Below are 22,830 nucleotides of genomic sequence, written 5' to 3' on the forward strand. Positions count from 1 at the left end.
GGCTTCAATCGCTTCATACATCACTTTTTCAAAATCCCACGTTAACGCCTTCAAAAATGCCCCAGAAAGTGCCTTCCGGATCAAAAAATTTTATCGGACGAAAACAATCCACACATCCTTCTACACAGTGGACTAACTTTAAAATGACAAAAACTTCCTAGAAAACAAAATTTATTACTAAAACACCTCGAAATCAAGTCTTGTTACAATCTCCCCTTTTCAAAATTAACTCTGTCCTCAGAGTTGGAAGGAGGGAAATTCGCTTTGCAAAACACTAAGATCAACCCAAGATGCATCCTCTACTGGATAGTTCTGCCACTTAACCAAAACTTCCACAATGTCTCTATTTCTCAAATGTTTGACACGCCTATCTAGCACTAAATCTGGTTCTACTGTCAATGTTCCGTCATCTTTCAACTTAGAGTTGTCCTGTAAAACATGGTGCACGTTAGGAACATACTTTTTCAATAAACTCACATGAAATACAGGATGCACTTTGACATGAGAAGGCAATTCCAATTTGTAAGCTAATGAACCAATGCGCTTCAAAATTTTAAATGGCCCAGCAAATCGTGGAGACAATCGCTTATCCTTCCCAAGAATTAAATGAGACTTCTCGGGAATAACTTTTAAGAAAACCATCTCCCCAGTTTCATACTCCACAACCCGATGTTTCTTGTCATAATACAATTTATGTCTCTTTTGGGCTTCTCTAATGTTCCCCCTGATTTTGGCCAACTCGTTATCCATCTTTTCAAGCATCTCACGTGACAGTTCTACCTTATTCCTTGAGCTAAGAAAATTTATAGGTGTGGGACAGTTATAGCCATACATTGCTTCAAACGGGGTCATCCTAATAGATGAATGATATGAACTGTTGTATGCAAATTCAACCAAAGGCAAATATTCATTCCAATTAGATTGGTTTTCATTCACATACATTCGTAACATATCTTCTAAAATACGATTCACTCTCTCCGTTTCCCCATCGGTTTGAGGGTGAAAAGCAGTAGACATGCGTAACTGGGTACCTATAGAGTCAAAAGTCGCTCTCCAGAAATGTGAAGTGAACTTAGAATCTCTGTCAGACACTATGCTCTTGGGCATGCCATGCAAACGAAATATCTCTTTCACAAACAAGCGTGCAATGGTCAAAGCAGTATCAGTTATTTTCACGGGAAAGAAGTGAGCCTGTTTTGTGAGTCTATCTACTACCACAAAGATCGAGTCATACCCTCCACGAGTAGTAGGAAGTCTAATAATAAAGTCCATGGATATAGACTCCCACTTCTGTAAAGGAATGTCTAAGGGTTGAAGGTCACCAGGCATCCTCTTATGTTCAATTTTAACTTGCTGACATTGAAAGCATTCACGCACATAATTCTTAACATCCAATTTCATACGTGGCCAAAAGAATGAACTTTTAATCTTTTCATATGTCTTACTCAATCCAGGATGGCCAGAAAAAGGTGAGTTATGACACTCATGCAGAATTTGACTCTTAAAAGCAGAATTTGCAGGAATACACAAGCGGTCATAATAATACAGATTTCCCTTATACAAGTGATATCTGTTCTCATACATCTCACCAATATTCTCACGCAAGAATTTCAAAATAGGCATGTAAAAAGAATCGCTTTCAACTTCGGCATGTATCTCATCAACCAAATTGGATCGCACAACAGTCAACAAATTACACATGGGCCTACGACTCAATGCATCTGCAACTTTATTTTCTTTCCCACACAAATACTTCAAGTCAAAATCATACTCAGCCAACAATTCAATCCATCTCCTTTGTCTGTTGTTTAACAATGGCTGCGTGAAAATATACTTCAAACTTTGATGATCAGTACGCAATTCAAATTTGACACCAAGCAAAAGATGACGCCAATGTTTCAATGCATGAACAACAGCAAGCAATTCTAGATCATGTGTTGCATAGTTCAATTCATGTCGTCTTAATTTCCTAGACTCATATGCAACCACTCTTCCTTCTTGTGTCAAAACACACCCTAGTTGTTCACCACTAGCATCACATGACACAACAAATGGTTTGCCCATCTCAGGAACTTTCAAAACACAATTTTCTGCTATTTTAGCCTTCAAGGTCTCAAAAGCAGTCTCACAGGTAGAAGTCCACACAAAACCCTTGTCTTTCTTGGTCAATTCGGTCAAAGGACTTGCTATCTTAGAGAAATCTTTAATGTGTGCTCTCTCATATTGTGCTAGACCCATAAAGCTTCTCACATCCCTTAATGACTTTGGTGTTGGCCACTCCACAATAGTTTTAACTTTGTCAAGGTCAATGTGAATCCCCTCTTTAGAAATCACTCTTCCCAAGTACACAATCTGATCCTTTGCAAAAGTACACTTACTTGCTTTGGCATACAATTTATGTTCACGCAAAACCTCAAATGTTCTCTTTAAGTGCAATGCATGATCTTCTTCATTCTTAGAATACACAAAAATATCATCTAAGAATACCAGAATGAAGTCATCAAGATACGGGTGAAAAATATTATTCATTAAGCACATGAAAGTTGCTGGATACCAATTGTCACGGGAACCGAATAATAGAGATAGACAGCAAAACGGAGGAAGAAATCTTTGTATTGATAGTGTTTGATACAACAGAGGAGCAATTGAATATATATATGGGCGCACTCCGTTGTACGGAGCTCGAACCTCCCGACCACCCCCGAGCTTCAATTCGCTTGCATGCAGCGTCTCACTCGCACTCGCACTCGCACTCGCACTCTCACTCGCACTCGCACTCGCACTCGCACTCGCACTCGCACTCGCAGAAGAGAGAATGGTGAATCACCCCCAAAAACGCACCACCTGTCCTTCTATTCTCCTCCAAAAAGCCTGCGACCTCTTAAAATAGCCGCTTTTCTATTTTTGGCGCTCGGTCGACTCGACTTACGCGCCAATATACCTGCGAGAACAAGGTTAAAAAAAACGTGATCGTGAAGCGATCCATAGAGGTTAGTTTTTTTTTTTTTTTTTTTTTTAAAGTCCACAATTTTTCAGCTGTCTTCAACTGAACATAACTCTCAAACGGAGCCAAAACAGTCCAAGTCCGTCTCATACAATCTTGTTGCCCTCGCTGCGCTCTTCGACGGCTATGTGATGGAAAATTTCCATAGCCTGCTCCGATTTGCTGAAAAATCAACCTGCAAAACAGCATTTTCTACAAAAACGATGCAAAAACAGCAAATCCAACTTTTTTTCTTAATCTTTGGCCTTCAACGAGCATCAAAACATCAAAATCTCTAAAGACTCAAAGAACCAAAGTTGTTCCTTATAACGCAGGCTTCAATCGCTTCATACATCACTTTTTCAAAATCCCACGTTAACGCCTTCAAAAATGCCCCAGAAAGTGCCTTCCGGATCAAAAAATTTTATCGGACGAAAACAATCCACACATCCTTCTACACAGTGGACTAACTTTAAAATGACAAAAACTTCCTAGAAAACAAAATTTATTACTAAAACACCTCGAAATCAAGTCTTGTTACATCTTTTTAGATGGCTTTTCGAGATACAATCAACTTTTGGTTGACCCCAAAGATCATCATAAAACTGCCTTTGCAACTAAATGGGGTATTTTTGCTTATCGGGTTATGCCTTTTGGGTTAACTAATGCTCCTTCCACCTTTCAAAGACTGATGAGCCACGCTTTTAAGGAATACCTTCGGAATCTCTTGGAACTATATATGGATGATTTATGTGTACATTCATCAATCCGGCCTGATCATTTTGAACACCTCAAAAAGGTATTCAAAAAATGTAGACTTTATAGGATTTGCTTAAATCTTGAAAAGTGCACATTTATGGGCAGACAAGGAAACATTTACCTAAACTTATAGTGTCTAAAAATTTCATAGCTACTGATATGGATAAAATTCATGTTATTGCTAAATCTCCTAGACCGACAATAGCCAAAAGGGGCTCAAGCGTTCATGGGACATTGTGGATATTATAGATAATTCATTTACATGTACGCTGTAATTGCAAAACCTATGTATAGCTTGATTACACTCTTTGAATAGACTGATGAGTGTGAAGAATCCTTCATGAAGCTTAAGCAAGCTCTCACTTCAGCCCCAATATTGAAAGCACCAAATTGGAATAAGATATTCCACATACATGTAGATTCTTCCAATTTTTCCATTGGGTGTATACTAGCTCAAACAGGAGACAGAAAAATTTGTTTTCCTATTTCTTATGCTAGTGAACAGTTGGACATGGCATTAAAAAACTATGCAACCACCAAAAGGGAAGGATTATGAATGACCTATGCCGTTAAAAAGTATAGACATTACCTATTAGCTAATAAATTTGTGTTCTTTGTGGACCACCAAGCCCTATTGTACTTGGTCAACAAGCCATGCAACACAGGAAGAATAGTGAGAGGTTCATTATTATTTTGGAATTTGATTTCACATTGTAGTTGTGAAAAAGGGCACCACTCACCAAAGAGTAGATCAAAGGTAGTAGATGATGATCTACCAGATGAATATCTGTTCTCCATGGAAATGATACCCCGATGGTAAAAAAATATGGTATCATTGATGACCATAGCTCAAGTCGATTTGCAAAAACCACTTCCTATTACAACCGGATTAATTGAGCAATTGGCTATGTATCAATTACTAGCTGGAAGACTATACAAAAGAAATCAAGATGGAATATTGATTTTGTGTATTAATCCTAAAGTGAAAACTCAATACGTCAAGCACATATTACCAAAGTGGGACTCCACTTTCCGGAAGAACAAACTTTGCAACGGATCTTGAGACTTGGAGTATTTTGGCCAACTATGAGGAGTGATGTTCACTCATTTGTAAAAAAATGTACTTAATGCTAGAAACACGCACCCATACCTCATGTGACATTGTTCCAAATATCACTCGTTCCTAAGTGAAGTAACTATCTAGTTGCTTACTTATCAAGCCGAACATTTCCTGAGGATATGAGTAAACGTCAACAAAGAGCAATTATAACTAAAGCAAGATACTATGCTCTTATTGGAAACCAATTGTATCAAAGAGGAAAGGATCAACATCTACGTCTTTGTGTAAATGAAGATGAATATATTCCCATTATAGAACAAGCACATAATGGATTAGATGGAGGTCCCTTTTTGAGTGAAACCACCACAGGAGCAATCGTAATGGCAGACATATGGTGACCAACACTTTTTGCAGATTCCAAAGAATATGTTCGAAGGTGTGATGTATGTCAACGAGCAAAAATTCCAGCCCGTGTAGATAGCATGCCTTTAAGACCGATGATGGTGGCTAGAGCTTTTACAAAATGGGGTATAAACTTTGTTTTGGGCTAATACAAATTATAGAACCCAAGCTCAATATATCATTGTAGCTATGGACTATTTGACCAAGTGAGTGGAGGCTAAGGCAACCCAAAAGAATGATGCCAGAACCACAGCCGCATTCTTGTATGAGAATGTGTTCACAAGATATGGATTGCCAATAGAAATTGTCTGTGATAGGGGAACTCATTTCCTCAATGAGGTAACCAGTATTTGCCTAATGAATTTATGGTCATCCATAACAAATATGCTCCCTATCATGCACAAGCAAATGGACAAGCTGAGCATACAAATAAAATTATTAGCTCGATATTGACTAAAGTGGTTAGTTCTGGACGGAATGATTGGGAAATGAATCTGCATGCCGCCCTATGGGCTTATAGAGTTTCACTCAAGACAGCGTTAAACGCTACACCCGTTAACCTTGTTTATGGTTTGGATGCCTTACTGTCGATAGATTTTCTATTGCCGACACTAAGGGTAGCTAAGGATCTTGAGTGGACTGGACATGAATTGTCAGAGAGGCTCAACGATTTAGAAAATCTTGATGAGAAAAGGCTAATAGTTGTAGCTCACATCTATGCACAAAAGCTGAAACAAAAATAGTTTTTTTACTCCCATCTAGTTACAAAATCTTGAAAAAAGGGGACTTAGTTTTAGTCTATTCCCTTAAACAACACATTCCTAAGTTTAAGAGAAAGGAAAATGGACCATTTATCATTAAAGACGTATCTGCAAGTGGAGTAGTTAAGTTGTTCACCCTAGATGGTGAGCCCATGGCTAATTGGATTAGTGGGTGCCGTTTAAAGAAGTACACTTTTTCACTAACCAATGAGTTGCTAAAAAAGATGCATGCAGCAAAGCAAAGAAAGATAAAACAACAGCAGGTTATTGATGAAGCCCAAGAGGAAGCTCTGCTTTGAGTACTCAAATGGAAAGCTGCTCTCAAAAATCAACAAATACCTATTCCCATCAGCCCTCTGGAACCAGATGACAGAGTATGGGAATTACAGAAGGATGTAGTGTCAATAGATGATGAATGGTTAGATGCAATGGAACTTTGCATCAAAGTAAAACTGAACAATAATAGCACAAATGTATTGGTTGATATAGAAGCTCGAGTAAATGCAATCAGTTATTCCACATACAAGAAATCAATGAATAAGTCTTTGACATCAGGAATCTCGACTATCAAAGGATGCAGCAAGAACCCAACACCTACACTGGAAGTAGTCAACTTGAATGTGATAGTACATGGATTTTCATACCCTCATCAATTTTTATGCTTACCAGATGAACATATGAATGAAACAATGATTCTTGGAATCTCATGGATGCAAACGTACAAGGTAGTACTAGATTGGGAGACCAACAGATTGAAGCTATCACCTAAAGGCGGAAAATTCATTGTTCTAATTACACCAAGCAAAGAAGAATGGAAAAGAGATTCCCAGCAAAACAAACCACAAAGAAATCAATCTTCTCCATCTTATAGAAAAGCAAATGCTACAAGTAGCATGCAAGGAGTCAGGTAGATTTGGGTACCAAAAGCACAACTTAAGTACAATCCGTTTCAAATTTGGGTGCCCAAAACATCATCTACTGTACCAAAGATGGTTCAAAGGTTCATAACACAAAGAAGAACATCTTCAAGAAGGGAACCTAAAACACAATGGATTTGGAAGAAAAAGGAGCAGGCATCTTCTCCACAAACTGTAAAAGTGATGAAACGGTGGAGAGTTAAGTCTCAAAACACTCCACCACAACATTTCATCGAAGAAAAACCAAGACAAAAATGGCGAGTTAAATCTCAACAACCATCATCATTGATATCGATAGCTCACAGAAAATTAGCATACTGAAGCATCCTAATGGTACAATAGACAAAGAGCACACAAGCTACAAGATTTGCTCTTTGGGAAACAACAATAGAAAAGCTCGACCTCAAAAACCCTAGAGTTAATTACTCAAGATCCAACTCTTGCACAACATAATGGTTTGAATTGCAATGATCTTCGAAGCATGATAGATCCAAATAAGTCTATGCATAGACACAATTGTTCAGCCCATGCACAGAGTTGTTCCGGAGTACGCCATCTAGGAGGGTTGAAAGGGAACTAATAAATTAAGGGTAATGTTTGAAGAGGGTGGAAAGTTTGATATTAACATGTGAGTTTTTTCAAAATTACCTAATAATTCTCTTACAATCATCAACATGGAAAATTTAACTGATAACATCTCTCCAATGAGTGTAAATAGTGTATATACTATCAAAAAATATTTAAAAATGGTCTTTTTTGTTATTTTTATTATTTTTCTTGATATTGGGACTTTAAAATGGAGAAATCCACCCAAAAATAATAAAGGAGTGTTTCTCAATGGATTTTCTTAATTATTGATTTTTCAGTTTGCTTTTTTAGCGCATTTTATTATTTTCTTTGATTTTGTCAATAAACATGTCAAAAATTAATAATAAATAGCACATGAGCTCAGGTGTAGAAATTGAAGATACATTGATGATCAGAAGGACAAGGGGGACAGGCACAAAAAATTTAAATGAAATTGACAGATGGAAGCGGGAAGCCTAAATTAGGCCGCTAAGGCCTACTTTCACAAATTCTTGCAGAATGAACTAACGGAATCCGATTGACAAATTTTTTTAAGTCTAACATAGATTTCATGGCCAACTAGGACTAACACGAGAATTTGGGGAAAAATAGTTTGGGAAGTCCAAGTATAGATATCCAAGGTAGCCCAAAATCACCTCATTTATAGCTCGAAGGCTACAGAGCGTCAAATTTGACATATGAAGTCAAACTGACTCCAAATGGGCCAAAACTTAATGGGTAGAATCAAGACTATGTAGCGGACAAGTCCATAGCTTCCAAAGTGACTAACCAACTCCACATGCCATCTAGTCACAAAAATTTGTGATTTCAGAGTTCACAAGAGCACGAAGTGATGCCAGCATGACCGAACTTTACCGAATTCATTTTAGGACTTGTTCTATATGTATATAATATGTTTAGGTCATCAAATTGTCAAGTCTTGCAAAAAAAATGACTTCTGTAAATAATCATGATTATTTACTTTTGTGCTTGCTTGGCTTGAAATTGATCTCTTCACTTCACCTATCACTTGTACACATCTAATACATGTAACATGTCAAGTATGAGCCAAAATGATCAAGAAAAACTTTGAATTAGTCCAAAAACGCACCAAAGTCTTTTCAATACAATTTTTGAGTTAGGTGTCACATTTTTTGATCCAAATCACCCCATATCTCATACATAGAGTCTACATCATGCCTAGAACTAGGTTGCAACAAAAATGTACATTTTGATGAGAAAGTTAATAATCACGATTATTTACTTTCTTGCCAAAATGCGTGAAATTTTCAACTTTGACCTTATCGGACCAAAGAAAATAATGTCCCAACTCCACTGGTCAATTTTAAGCAAGTTTGGATCTCAAAAACTCAAAGTCTCTCTATATCTACTATTTCAGAGCCTGAAAGCCTAAATCTTGCACCATTTCCACCTAGTGCACTCAAATGAGCCCACACTTCACTTAGAGCACCTAAATGTTATATGTTTCAAGCCTATGATGTCAAAAATGCAAAAAGTTGAAAAAAAATCCCCAGCAGTAAATAATCGCAAGTATTTACTTTTGTTGCAATTTTTGCCTGAACTGTATGATTTTGATCGCTAGATGTTTTTATGCATCTATGTATGCTTAAAAATTTATTTGAACAAGATGAAAATAATTTGTCAGCAATTCAGAATCAAGGCATTTCAAAGCGGAATTAACAGAATTTTGACACTGTATTCACTTAACAGGAGCAATGCAAGCTGTCGAGAAGGCAAAGAAAAGGGTATTCCAGAAAGAAAAGCTGCAAGAGTTGCCACCGTACCAATTAGATCCAAGTTCATTGAAGACGACAAAGGCAACTTACTTGTCTAAGGGAATAGCTTGAAGAAAACAATACAAATTTTTTCACTAGCAGGTTTAAGAGTGAAGAAGGACACCAAGTAGAACTGCAAATGCTACCAAAGGCGATATATGATGTAGCTACAAAGCCAGACACCAAAGAAGCTAGAAAAAGGCTGGGCCTAAGAGATTTCTACGACCAAGAACCGTTAGCATAGATTTCCAGAAGGCATATAAATTACTATCCACAATCAAAGAAGATGGGTCAACCCAAATCACCGATCAACAAGGGCAAAAGGTAGAAGTGATAATCACTAAAGAGATAATCACTAAAGAGATAATGGCCAAGGCACTAAAGCTGTCGACTCAAGGTATGATGATGCGAGCCAGAGACAGAAAGACAGCAGGTACTTTTACCAAACTAGAAGAGCTAACAAGACAATTTGCCACCAGCCCCTGATCAGAACACCTGGATTGTTTCCGCTCAACCTTCTCCAAGAACCACTTGATCAACAAAGAGACTGTAAGTCAGATGAGGAATCTACCGAGAGTTCCCATGAAGCTTGTTAGAAGACACACCCCACGGCACTAACTACTCGGAGGATTATTATTTTCTGTAATTATTCATTCATTGATTAACACCTGATTTTTCACCTTGTAAATATTGGGACTTACAGAAGTTTCCAGATTGTATCCCAGTTTTGATAGTTAGATTGAGTAGATGGTTGATTTTGGAACTTTAGGGTTTGAGAAATTGTAAGGTATATATACCACTTTTTGACCTTAATGAAGGCAGACCTTTTGTCATTTTTAAAAATAAGTTTTGAACTCTGTGAGTGAGCGTACTGTGTATGAGGGAGAGAGTGTGAGCTTCATCTTGACGCTACGTGTTCTCCGGTGGTCGGAATCGAGTGCGGAGAAGTGCAGCGTGTTGCCCCGGACAAGAGCTACGCACCGATACCTACATTACGCGCGTACGGTTCGGTTTTGCAAGCTCATTCTATGAGCTTCATCGGGTTTTTGGGTGAGCATACGTTGTCCGATTTTGCATTGCAGCATATCCACGCATTCACATTGAGTAGAACTACACATTAGGCACTTTAGATTCCGGAAACGAAGACCTGCAGATTTCGGCCAGACATCCTACGTGTTTCTGCACCAGGTGTTTTGGGTTGGGATTTTGGTTCATAGACCTTAGGGAGAGCGATCTATTGGTATTAGTAGGGTCCTCTTCGAGTTCCATAGTGTTTCGAGATTTTTTGATGGGTGTTCGGCTCTAGAAAGCGTTGTAGGAAGTTTCCTCTTATGCACTCTTGAAGGCTATGCCTTAGGCAATTGGTAGAGACCTCTGTAGGAATTAGTTAGGAGCCGGTCAAGTGTAGGTTGACACCTTCTGCTTGCTTCCACGTGCCTGCGGGTGGAGATTCATCCTTAGCTAGCATTACATGTTAGGTGAGTTCTCACTGTGCTGACGTCTGTCGCCGCGTATCCGTCCAACATTGGCGCCGCTGCCGGGGACGAAAACCTTAGGTAGGTGACCGAGACTAATCCTTGAGGATTCGGATTTCTATCTTGCCAAGAGTCTTGTTTTACATTTAGATAGGATCAGAGGGTGGAGGACTCTCTAGCTCTTAGAGGGAGTCTAGGAAGCGTGTGTCTCGCCTAGATCCTTCGACTTAGGTAGATGAGGTAGACTTAGGTAGTTTCAGGTAGTAGTCGAGTTCTTGAGTAGGAGTTGGAGTGGTGGAAGCGGTGAGAGGAGAGCTTGAGAGTTCGGAGAGGCCAAATAGCAACCAAAAACACCATTATCACCATTTCGCATGATAAGTAGGAGTAGAGTAAGTAGGACATCATGATTCAGGATCTAGAGCATTTCACGCATGTATACTTGCTTTGTAAAGTCATTACAAGTTTGTAAAAGACGCAAAGGTGTGTTCGAAAGCCTAATTGAAGTCCAAAAGTTACTGTGAGTGTTTCTGATAAATCTACAGAGCATCAGAAGCATTTCTGTCAGGAAAAAAATTAATTTTAAGCCTGGAGACATCCTACACGTAAGATGTCTATAGACTAATCTGAGAGGAATTTTGGGATTTTGAGTTGACCAGTGTGTTCAGAAGGTAGGGTTTACCCTAATTTCAACTGGAAAGTGGAAATTTGGCCATATCTTGACAGGATAAGGCCAGATAGACTGAAATTGCCGGACATCCTACCCAAATAGTGCCAAAACATTATTTTGAGACCAAAACCATAAGATGGCTACATGAGTATGTCTTGCATGATATATTGAGTGACTGAAAGGTGTTTCACCTCATTTGAGTGAGAAAATTGGGTTCAAAGCGGACTTTAGCACTTTTGACTGAAAAAGGAAAGAACAACTGAAATTTGGAACTTTTGAGATCCAAACCAAAATCTAAGCATACCACTGGGTTACTGACATCAAGGGAAAGCTGTGGTACAAGTCTAGGGTCAAACAGGCCAAAAAGACATCCTACGCGTAGGATGTCTTCTGAGTGATTTTGGACTCCAAACCAAATTTTGAGTACACCCAAGTGATCAGCAACTCAAGGGGAGCCTGGGCTTTGAGTTTGAAGACATCCTACATGTAGGATGTCTAAAGCAAGAAATTGAAGCCAGACTTTGACAGCAGTGAGCATAGCAAGGTGTTGTATAGCCTAAGGCAAGTCTCCTAGTCAATTTTGGTCCAAATTGGAGTTGATAAGAATGATCAATATCAGCAACAGGCTGTCGGAATAGGTTTCCGACTCATTGACCAGCTAATAGGTGTCCAAATCAAAAAGTAAAAGCAGCTGTAGGCTCAACACAACAAGGGGAAACCACAGTGCAAAAATCCAGGCAAAACACAGCAGTAGACATCCTACGCGTAGTATGTCTATTGGGGCATACTGCAAGGAAAATTTGATTGTGGATAGACAGTGAGATTCCATTTGGCTTAAGGGTTCCAGAACTTCTTTCAGAAGTGAATTTGGACCTTGTTTGCTCATTTGACGAAGCAAAGACTGAATTCAGACTTTTTCGCGTAAATTGACCAACATCCGAGGGAAGTACAATTTAAAATTAGCAGACCTAATCCAGAACATCAGCAGTGTATAAAATACAGTAGTGGTTGAGATTAACTCTCCAGTTATACCAATCATTACTAAGGTAAACTCTAGCAGATAAATGCTTTGACTCGATTGCCGAAATTAAAACGCTTGTGTACAGGTATATTCAGCAACAAAGCAAGAAGTCGTGCAGAAACTGATCCTTTGCCAGGTGAGTGGTTGTATTTGTGATAAATTGCATTGATAAGTTTGATGAATTCAAGATCAGGAAGATACATTGTTAGAGACCAGAAGGTGGCAGGTGACCAAGGAAGCTTAGTGTCCACCGAAGAGAGTGTAACTCAAGCAAGGCTAGATCCGCTAGCAACGATTACTGAGGAAGGTAGTGATACTGACACTTCGTGAGACAAATCGTTCTTCATGATGGGTAGTCAACAGCCAGAAGGTTTCACCTATGATGGACCTATGCGAGGAGGAAGCACCTCCCAAAATCCTTTGAATGATTCCAAGCTCACTACTGTGATCTTCTTAGAGGGAACAAACTCAAGGGGAGCCATAGTCTATTCTGACTATCGAGGACGCAAGTGCATTTGTATCGAAGAGCGACCAACTCAGAGATTGGAGATAATCCGAGTATATGATGATGGAGATAGATTCCAAGACGAAAAGGGGAACCACTATCTGATAGCTAGTAACCCTGGAGATTACAACATATATGGAGATAACGTGGCGAAAGGGAAAATGGTTTCAGAAGCTCAAGAACCGCCACCAAACATTGATCGGCTCGGAGCTATATTTATGTATGATAAGAAAACAACTAGGGTTCCAACTTATAACGACAACGTGGGAATCTACAAACATGAGAGTGAGGGTATAGTCTCTTACTTTCGCAGCAAAGATCCATACGCAAACGAATTAAGCAAAGACAAGGTTCTTTACGTGTTCTCTTATGAAACTGCTATGGGGAAGGGTATAGTTTTTGTTGATAGATACGGACGAGAATACCAACGTATTCTCCCAGAGGAGGTAGAAAGGGAAACAGGTCAAGGAGCATCAGCATATGCCCCTGAGGAAGTGCCAAGAGCCACCTACACCCCAAGGAAGTCAACGAATCCTTTTTCAGATGAGTATGACGCTACCTCACATTCCACCCAACCGCAAGCATTCAATAACCAAGACCAACCAGCAAACCAGCCATCATTGCAGGCATGGCTTCGACAGAGTGCAACATTGGAACAAGACCAAAACCGAGATGGTTATCAAGCCGCACGAGGGCTAAGGGATTTGCAAGAACCACCACTCTATTCAAGGTATGAGGGAGAGAGTAAGCCAATGACTCAAGGGTCGACAGAGCCTGGAGGACCACCCATAGAATGAGTTTGAAGAGAAGAACCACCTCTAGCGAGAACCATTAGAATTATGGCTGAGGAGCATAATTGGGAGAGGAACCAGCCTATTACAGAAGACCTGAGGAGGTATATGAATTAGGACGGGGAGATCCAATGATGAGGTTTGTAGATCATCGGAGAATTAGGCCTTCTCAAGTGCAAAAATGGGTAAACAAGAAATACACAGGAAGCAGAGACCCAAGAGATCATGTAGCAGCCTTTGTGCGTGTAATTAGAGCTGAAGAGGTATTAGATTTTCCTACCCAATTTGCAGGGCACTTGGTTTGACTCTATAGAGCGTAGAGACTTTGAGTCTATGAGGAAGTGTTTGACGAGTTTATCAAGGAATTTTCACAAAGGGGAATAGCTCATAATACCGTCTCACATATCCATAAATTCAAACAGAAAGATGGAGAATCTGTACGAAAGGCATCCCTAAGACTAAAAAGATATGTTAAGTTCTGTCCTATTGAAGAACTGCCAACTCAGTCTAGACTTATGCTGATATTCATCCAAGGACTAAGGAATGCAGATCTCCAGAAAGACTTCCATATGAAGAGGAGCACGACATTGAATGAGGTAACCAAGGAGGCTCTTTACGTGGTGGAAAATTGTGCGGTCTACAAAGAGGGGGAGTTCAAGGACCTTGATGACGATTCTTCTTCACAACAAAGTGGAAGCAAGTCTTCTAAGCCATCACCAAAAGAGCTGTAAACCAAGAGCAGCTTGTAGATGAAGTGCTAAAAAAGATCAACTTGTACGCCAAACCCAAGGCTAAACAGTCCAAGTGGTGTGCTATTGAATAAAAATGGACAAACCATGGGACAGAGGAATGTTATTATAACAAGGGGTATGTGAGAGAGAGACCTTACGCTCCCCAAGTTCCGGTAACTTCCCCTCAAGTTCCACCGATACCTAGATATCAAGCAGGAAACCTACCAGGACCTGTAGGTGTAGAAAGACCACAACCGGTGTTGGGGCAACAACCACCCCTACCAGGATTACGACCATTTGGTATAAGATACACACCAACAATAACTGAATCAGAGGATAAGGCTTTGGTACCTATGCATGCATATTATGAAGATCCCAATGGATATGCAAAAAACCCTGTCTATTATCCATCAGAAGAACCCTCGACACCTGAACCATGGAGCATGATAGGAAATACAGTACCACCAACTACTGCACAGGCAGCAGGAGAAGGAAGATATAGCTTAGATGAACGAACACTGATCTTCATAGCCAATGGAGGCATGGGCGGACAGAGACATTCTTACCAACAAAGAGGAGCTCAAGGAGCACCTCAACAACCCAAGGGATCCTGCTACAAGTGTGGTGGAGACCACTGGCTGAGAGATTGTCCTCATCATGAAATCATTAGAGTCAATACGTATTGCCCAGAATGTGAAATTACTCATTTGATTCCTGATTGCCCTAAAAACCCGAACAAAGGAGCAAAAACCACCTTGAACATGTTAGAAACAGTACCTTCCAGTGGAGGATCGGAAAATGAAACAATCATACCCATCCAGGTGGTAACATGAGCCCAAGCTCAAAGAAGAACGAACGAACCCATAGTTGAAGAACCAAAAACAAATGCCCAAAGTTCAGAAACAAGAAATCAGAGAAGCACTTGGAAAGCTAGAAAGGCATGTAGGAAAGCCAGGAAGGAACGAGAGAAAACAACTCTATCCGATGAGGTAAAACATACAAAGGAGAGATTAGAGTGGTTAGAGGATCTAGCTAGCTTAATCTCACACACCACGGCAACCATAGAATCCAAGGAAATAGCAGAGCCCAAAAGTGCAGGATCACGAGGATCTGTAGTGGCTGACAAGGTAAATGAGCAGTTGGATGCACTTCTAAAAGCTTATGAAGCTAGACTTAAAAAGAACCAAACCCAGGAGCAAAGGTGGATGAATTATCCATATGCAGAAATAGAAAAACAGAGGTTGGATATGTGCAAAAAGATGATCGAAACAACTCAATCATTGATGGAAGATCCGCTGGGTAAACCTGTAAATTGCCATGAGGCACCAGCCCCAACCCCTATCCAACCAACTTTAGAAAAACATGTAGAAAAAAAGGAAAGACTTACTAATGCCTATGAGTCCAGAGGAGAGCCTATCATAGTGCCAAATACCGCAGATGGGACAAGTGATGGGTTCCAGCCTAAACTATTGGTAGAAATAGGTAAGGACTGTAACGGTCTAGACGATCTGTGGAAGCAAATCCGTGAGGCCAACGAGGCTAATAGGATGAGTAACCACCTAAATAGCACGAGAAAAGAAAATAATGTAACCCTACCTCCTATTGAAGAATTTGAGGAAAGATCGCAAATGAACTTTGAGATACATTCATAAGGGGGAGACCAAGGATCAATTAGTTCAGGGCACAACCAACCAGACTCGCTGAGAACTTTACCCTCTTACCTAGGAGAGTACGAAGCCAAGTCGGAGGTGAGAGCAATCCCATCTCAAAGACTTTCTTCTAAAAAAGTGATGGATTCGCAAGGACTGATTGAGTTGTTGTCCACTCCGGTGGCATGCACAATCACATTAGCAGAACTCCTAAGGTTGCTACCAAACATGTGGACCACAGTAGGTAAATGCCTAGAAAAATTTGGAGTGAAAGACCCCACCTTGAAGGTACAGGAAGGGATCAGGGAGTTAGACAGGCCTCAACTAAACACTAGGCCAATACCATTGAACAAGGTTGGAGAATATTGTGAGGGAGAAGATGGAAACACCACGCTACTAGTAAAATTCCAAGGAGTCGTTTCCAAAGCTATTCTTGACAATGGAGCAGGAGTTGCTATCGCCACCAAGGAAATCTGGAAAAAATGGGGAAAACCAGCTTTGAGGGCTACCAGAATGAAACTGCAATTGCTAGATGGGTTCATGGAGAAGCCTCTAGGACTCTTAGAAAAAGTGATTGTCACTTCGCGCGGAATTGAGTATGAGCATACATTTGCAATAGTCGATTTCGACAAAAAGAACAATTATGAGATCATCTTGGGGCGACCATTCATGCGACAATTGAAGATGGTCCAAGATTGGGGTTATGACCACATATACCTCAGACATGGCTAGACAACAACTAAAATACACCTGAAAGACCATAGTTACAAAGATGTGAACCAAACACCTGCGGAAGAGTTTGATTCAGCCACAGTAGAAGGATCAAAACTCCTAGCATGGTTAGGGCAACCAAAAGAGCTATGGATGTGCGAAGCTTCACATTGTGGAAGCTTAAGAAGAGAGGAATGTGTCTTGGAAAGCGGGATGTTTGTACCATTACCGACAGTCCCACAAAAAAATTTTGCGATAAGGATGGCTATGATGTGTTACCCTATTACATGGTAAGCGTTATACCAGGAGAAAAAGAGACGGTAGAACCACCAGAACAAGAAACTTTTTACAAATCCTCTGAACATTTGGAAGTAAATGATGATGCAGATAATGAGTGCTCAGACACCTCAAGTGAGAGTGAAAATGAAACCGAGAATATCAAGGTTTATGATTTTTCTAATCAACACCCTAGATGCCAGGAACGCTATAGGAGGAAACGAACAGGAAACAAATCAAGAGAGAACTTGATGCTCAAGATAAAAGGTAAAACTCAGTATTTGATGCTTGTAAAAGCAGAGGATTGTGTAAAAGATCAAATATCAGGAGGATTCTCAAAAGATCGAAAAGAAAGAACACGAGAGGAAAAAAAACAGGTACGAAAAGCTAAAACAAAAACAAAATCTCAAAAATCAAAAAACCAAACAACAAAAGACCAAGAGTGGACCAAATTGGAGCGTAAACAGAAATACCAAGAACTGAAATGGTCTTTGCGTGAGATATGGATTACAGAAGAAGATAGTGATGGTAAAGGGGAGTCAGAAAAGTGGAACATGAATGTACCATCACACTCTCGGAAATTTACTATCCAGGACAGAAAAATCATCATGACACCACTAGTAAGGGAAAGAACCAACCAAGAATCTTACGATGGGCCAAAAAATGCCAAAAAAATAGACCTTGCAGAACCAGGTGAAAAGCCTCAGCCGGTCTATATAGCTAACGATTTAGAGCCTGAAGAAGAAGAATGGCTAAAACAACTTCTCAAGAAGTATAAATATGTATTTGCTTGGTCCTATAAAGACCTCAAAGAAGTTGATCCATCGATATGCCAACATACAATTCCTTTGAAATCGGATGCAAAACCTAGCAAACAACGTCCTTATACCTATAATGACACATTTGCTCAACGAATCAAAGAGGAGATTGATAAACTGATGGAAGTTGAATTCATCTATAAAATCGAACATAAAGATTGGGTGTCACCCATTGTGGTAGTTTCCAAAAAGAATGGAAAACTGCGAGTGTGTGTAAACCTTAAAAAGGTAAATGCAGCCACCATAAGGGATAATTATCCCTTACCAATCACAGAACATGTGCTTGAGCGAGTGGCTGGGAAACGGGCTTATTACTTTCTGTATGGGTTTTCAGGATACAACCAACTGGCTATAGCAAGGGAGGATCAACACAAAACATCGTTCTCCACATAAGGGGGGATTTATGCGTATCGAGTTATGCCATTTGGCTTAACTAATGCCCCAACCACTTTCCAAAGGTTAATGACACACGCATTCAAGGAATACCTAAGAATATTCTTAGAAATTTACATGGATGATCTTTGTGTACACTCTCTTCTACGAGAGGAACATATTGACCATTTGCAAAAGGTCTTTTAAAAATGCAGGACGTATCGAATCTATCTTAACTAGAAAAGTGTGTATTCATGGTTAAGCAAGGCCGCATCTTAGGACACATTGTCTCAAGAAATGGCATAACCACAGACCTAGAAAAAGTCAAAGTCATTGTAGAACTACCCAGGCCTACTAATGCGAAACAAGTGCAATCCTTCATGGGACACTGCGGATATTATCGAAGATTCATATACATGTATGCGGTTATCGCACAACCTCTGTATCGTTTGCTAGTCAATTTCGAGTGGACTGAGGACTGTGAAACTTCATTCCAAAAGCTAAAGGAAAACCTTATATCAGCACCTGTACTGAAGGCACCAGATTGGGAAAATATATTCCATGTTCACATTGATGCTTCTGCATATGCCATTGGAAGTATTCTGGCTCAACCTGGAGATGGAACAATGGATTTCCCGGTTTGCTATGCGAGCCGACAGTTAAACAGTGCAGAAAAGAACTACACAACCACCGAGCAGGAAGGGTTAGGAATGATTTATGCTGTAAAGAAATTTTGGCATTATTTGGTTGCAAACAAATTTGTGTTCTTCAGAGATCATCAAGCTCTTTTGTATCTGGTAAATAAACCATGCAATACAGGGAGAATCGTACGCTGGTTTATTATATTGCTAGAATTTGACTTCACAGTGGTGGTCAAAAAGGGTAAAACCCATCTACGAGCGGATCATCTTTCAAGGATACACAACGGGGAAGCTCGTGAAGGAATAGATGATGACATACCAGATGCGTATCTTTTCAATATTGAAATGGTACCCAAATGGTCTCAGGAAATTGTTAGCATTCTTTCCTTTGGAAGTAAGTTTGATAATAAGGAATACAGATCCAAACAACAAACAATTCGACAAACAAAAAACTTCCAGTTGATAGCAGGACGGCTATATCATCTTGGATTGGACCTAATCCTACGATTATGTATAAATCCAGAAGAATTCGAGTGCTACCTTGAAGAGACACATGTCCAGGATTGTGCATTTCATTGTTCACAACAGTGAAAACACACCAAAGACTGAAATAGTTAGGGGTTTATTGGCCAACTATGTATGCAGACACACATTCTTATGTTACCAATTGTACTATATGTAGTGCCAAATGACCAGTCGATCACGCAACTTTGTTTCAGGTAAACGTAACACCTGCATGGAGTCAATATATCATTGATGTCATAATAATCAATATCTAGTTCTCATAAATGATTTTCTCATATTAAACTGATCATTTAATGTGGGGAAGTGCCAGGGGATAAAAAGCTAGAATATTGGTTAAGCTAGCAAACATGCAGTTGAAGCGTGTTCTCGGCCCTGGGCGCTTTCCACAGTGCCTACTGCAGCACCCATCAACCTCATCGAGCCTGTGAGGCAGTTGCAGCAAGCTCTGGTTGAGGTTACTCAAAGCTTGGACCATTGTCGTGCTCACTGCTCTCTGAAGAGGAGATGGAGCAGATGAGGGCATTTCGAGGAGCATGGCATGGGATTCGATCCTCATTTCACCTAGTGCATGCTCGATTCGCCTGAACAGACTCTCTCTCTCTCTCTCTCTCTCTCTCTCACACACACACACACACACACACACACACACACACACACACACACACACGGTTTCTCTCAGACTACACTGCCTAAAGGCCCCGGAGTGAGGATGTTTGGACACGTGTCCGGGGGAGGGGCCGGAATCCCTTGCCCCATTATAATAGTATATATGCAATGGCATGAATGAAAGGTTTAATGGAGAGCTCATAAGGATTATTACAAAGATGACAAGAAACAATGTGAAGACTTTGGATTTAGAGCTACCTTGTGCTCTATGCGCATACATGACTGCTATCAAATCAGGTGTACTGGCTTCTCTCCCTTCCATCTAGTTTTTGGCAATGAGGCTTTACTTCCTCATTAGGGCCAAAAAGGACTATTTGTTAATCTAAGGATTAATAATAGTCCAATAGTTATTTGTTGACACGTATACAAAAGTATGGCACTCTTGTCTCCTCTATTGTGGGTTTTGGTGGTCCTATTTTGATGGAGAACCGCTAAATGTCTTGATCATAAGGCTGAAAGTGCTATATTTGGGTGCTTTCGGCGAGAGAGCTCATTAAATTTGCGGCCCAAAGTAATGAAGTCTCATCTTTTATTCTATTTTATATTTCACAAAAGCGTTGTCAAAAGATACGAAATCTATGTCAGAAGGCTCTCAAAACAAGGGCATGCATGACAAATCACCTACTTTTTTTTGTAAAAGGGGGGACCTTGACCACAAGTTACCTAGTTAAGTTAGTAAAGAAGGATATTTATGTAATGGGAAATCAGTAAACTGTCAGGTAGTGGTCAGGATGCATTCAGAGAACTGATGGACTAATCAGAGTTCTGATTGATGTCTGAAACTTTAAAAGGCATGTTTTAAGAGATGCGACTTTTGGCTTGTAACTACCCTCATTTTTGGATGCCTTGTGGGGGCGAAATGTTGTTCTGTAACACGGGAATGATGATGAAGATGAAGCAGGATGTTGGTTAATGCCCTGAATGTTTCATGTGTGTTACCTGTAATTCTGTTTACATTCTGAATGAGTCTGAAAGCATTTTGAACATTGTTATGGAGGTTATCTTCATGTTTCATGGATGTTGTGGGTGAAGAATGTAATTGTAATGCTTTTAGATAACCCGTATAACACTTGGCGATCCTGCAAAACCTTGCATTGAAGCATTGTACTCAAACAGTGTTTCTGCAAGAAGCGCCGGCTAAACCTTGTTCGTGGTGCGCAAATGGGACGCTAAGGCATGTCAGAGAGCGAACAAGGCGACTTGCTGCATCAGTTTCGAAATTGGCGGACGTCAGAGGAGGAACAGGAGGAGTACAACAATGTCTTCCTGCAGGAATATTACAGGAAACTGCCGACAGAAATTCCAGCAGGTTATTCGTTTGAAATTTCAACGTTATCTTGAGTTTCTGGTACCTTTTGGAGGCTGCAGAATGCCATTACGCTGGAGTTATTTAGACCCACAATTGGTGAAAGAATATCATGAGATTCGGGAGAAGATTGTTATCAGGCGACTGAAAAAGTGTTAAGAAGTAATTGATGGATGACTAGTAAAGAAAGCAGTCCAACACCCCCAGAATATTCATATTGGACACGTTCGCGAAGACAAAATACTCAGGCCAGGGAAGCCGCTGAAGAAGAAGACATAGGTGAAGATCAGGAGGAAGAGGAAATACCCACCCCTGACCGCCTGGTTAGTACACCTTCAGGAGGCAACGAGGACCTTGATGAAATTCCAGAGGAGGTCTTTGATTTAGCACCTCTACATTGATTTGTTGGGGCATTGGATTTCAGTCAATCACTACGACCGAGAAGGAAATTATTCCCCAAAGGAGGAACTTTGTTACCATTTGATCTGTTGCGACGAAGTCATCAACTACAAGTACCAACACAGATCCCAATGGCTCAACCACCACAACACCCAAGAATTGGGGCGGCTAAATTCAATGGAAAATCCAAGCAGGATGCTGACAGCCATGTTGGACAGTTTGAGCAGAGATGGAGAGCAAGTGGGTATGAGGTACTTCACAATGATGATACCAAAAAAGAGCATTTTGCTGCTACCCTTGAAGGGAAGGCCATGACATGGTTTATGCAGTATGGAATCAATGCATTTGCGGATTATGCAAATCTGCAGAACAGGTTCTTGACACGATTCCGAACCGAGAAGACACCTGAAGATGTCCTGATTAAGATCAGAAAGATGAAGCAGAAAAAATTATTAGTGGAAGACTATGCTCAGAAATTCAAAAATCTAAACAATCGACTTCTTCCTGCTCAGAGACCATCTTGGGAACAGATGGGTGATTATTTCTGTCGTGGACTGAATTCTAAACTAAGGAGTTCGGTGGTAGGACGAGGAGTAATTACAATCCAAATCAACTGAGTTCGAGGCAAATATTAAGCATGGTTCCCAATTTTGCCCATCAGTTTATGCAAAGGCTAGCTCAAGAGTATGGATTCTCTATGGAGCAGAAGAAAGCTTGAGGAGAAGAAATTTTGAGTCAAGAGGCTGAAGTTATCTCTAATGAACCTGCTGATGTGGATTATAAAGTGTCAGTGATTGGTGTGACTATGGAGCAATGTTTCATGTCTGGAGTACTTGTTGATGGAGGATTAGGAGTAAATGTGCTACCTGAAGCTACTTGCAAGCAACTTGGAATTGTGAAATGGGACCTGGCTCCTTTTCAAGTCAAGATGGCAGATCAACGGAGAGTTCAGCCATTAGGAATTGTTTGAAATAAACGAATTGAGATAGGAGGTCTTCAATTCCCTGTTAATTTTGTGGTGCTCAGGTTGGA

At 40.2% G+C, this 22,830-nt stretch overlaps 1 pseudogene; it reads left to right on the top strand.

The window, feature by feature from the left end:
* The first annotated feature begins 21,269 nt into the window (after nt 1–21,269).
* On the top strand, nt 21,270–21,558 carry LOC147448715 (uncharacterized; annotated as a pseudogene).
* The last annotated feature ends 1,272 nt before the right edge of the window (nt 21,559–22,830 follow it).

This window comes from Adiantum capillus-veneris, chromosome 10 (assembly GCF_014529385.1).
Source record: "Adiantum capillus-veneris isolate H3 chromosome 10, ASM1452938v2, whole genome shotgun sequence".
Taxonomy (NCBI): Eukaryota; Viridiplantae; Streptophyta; class Polypodiopsida; order Polypodiales; family Pteridaceae; genus Adiantum; species Adiantum capillus-veneris.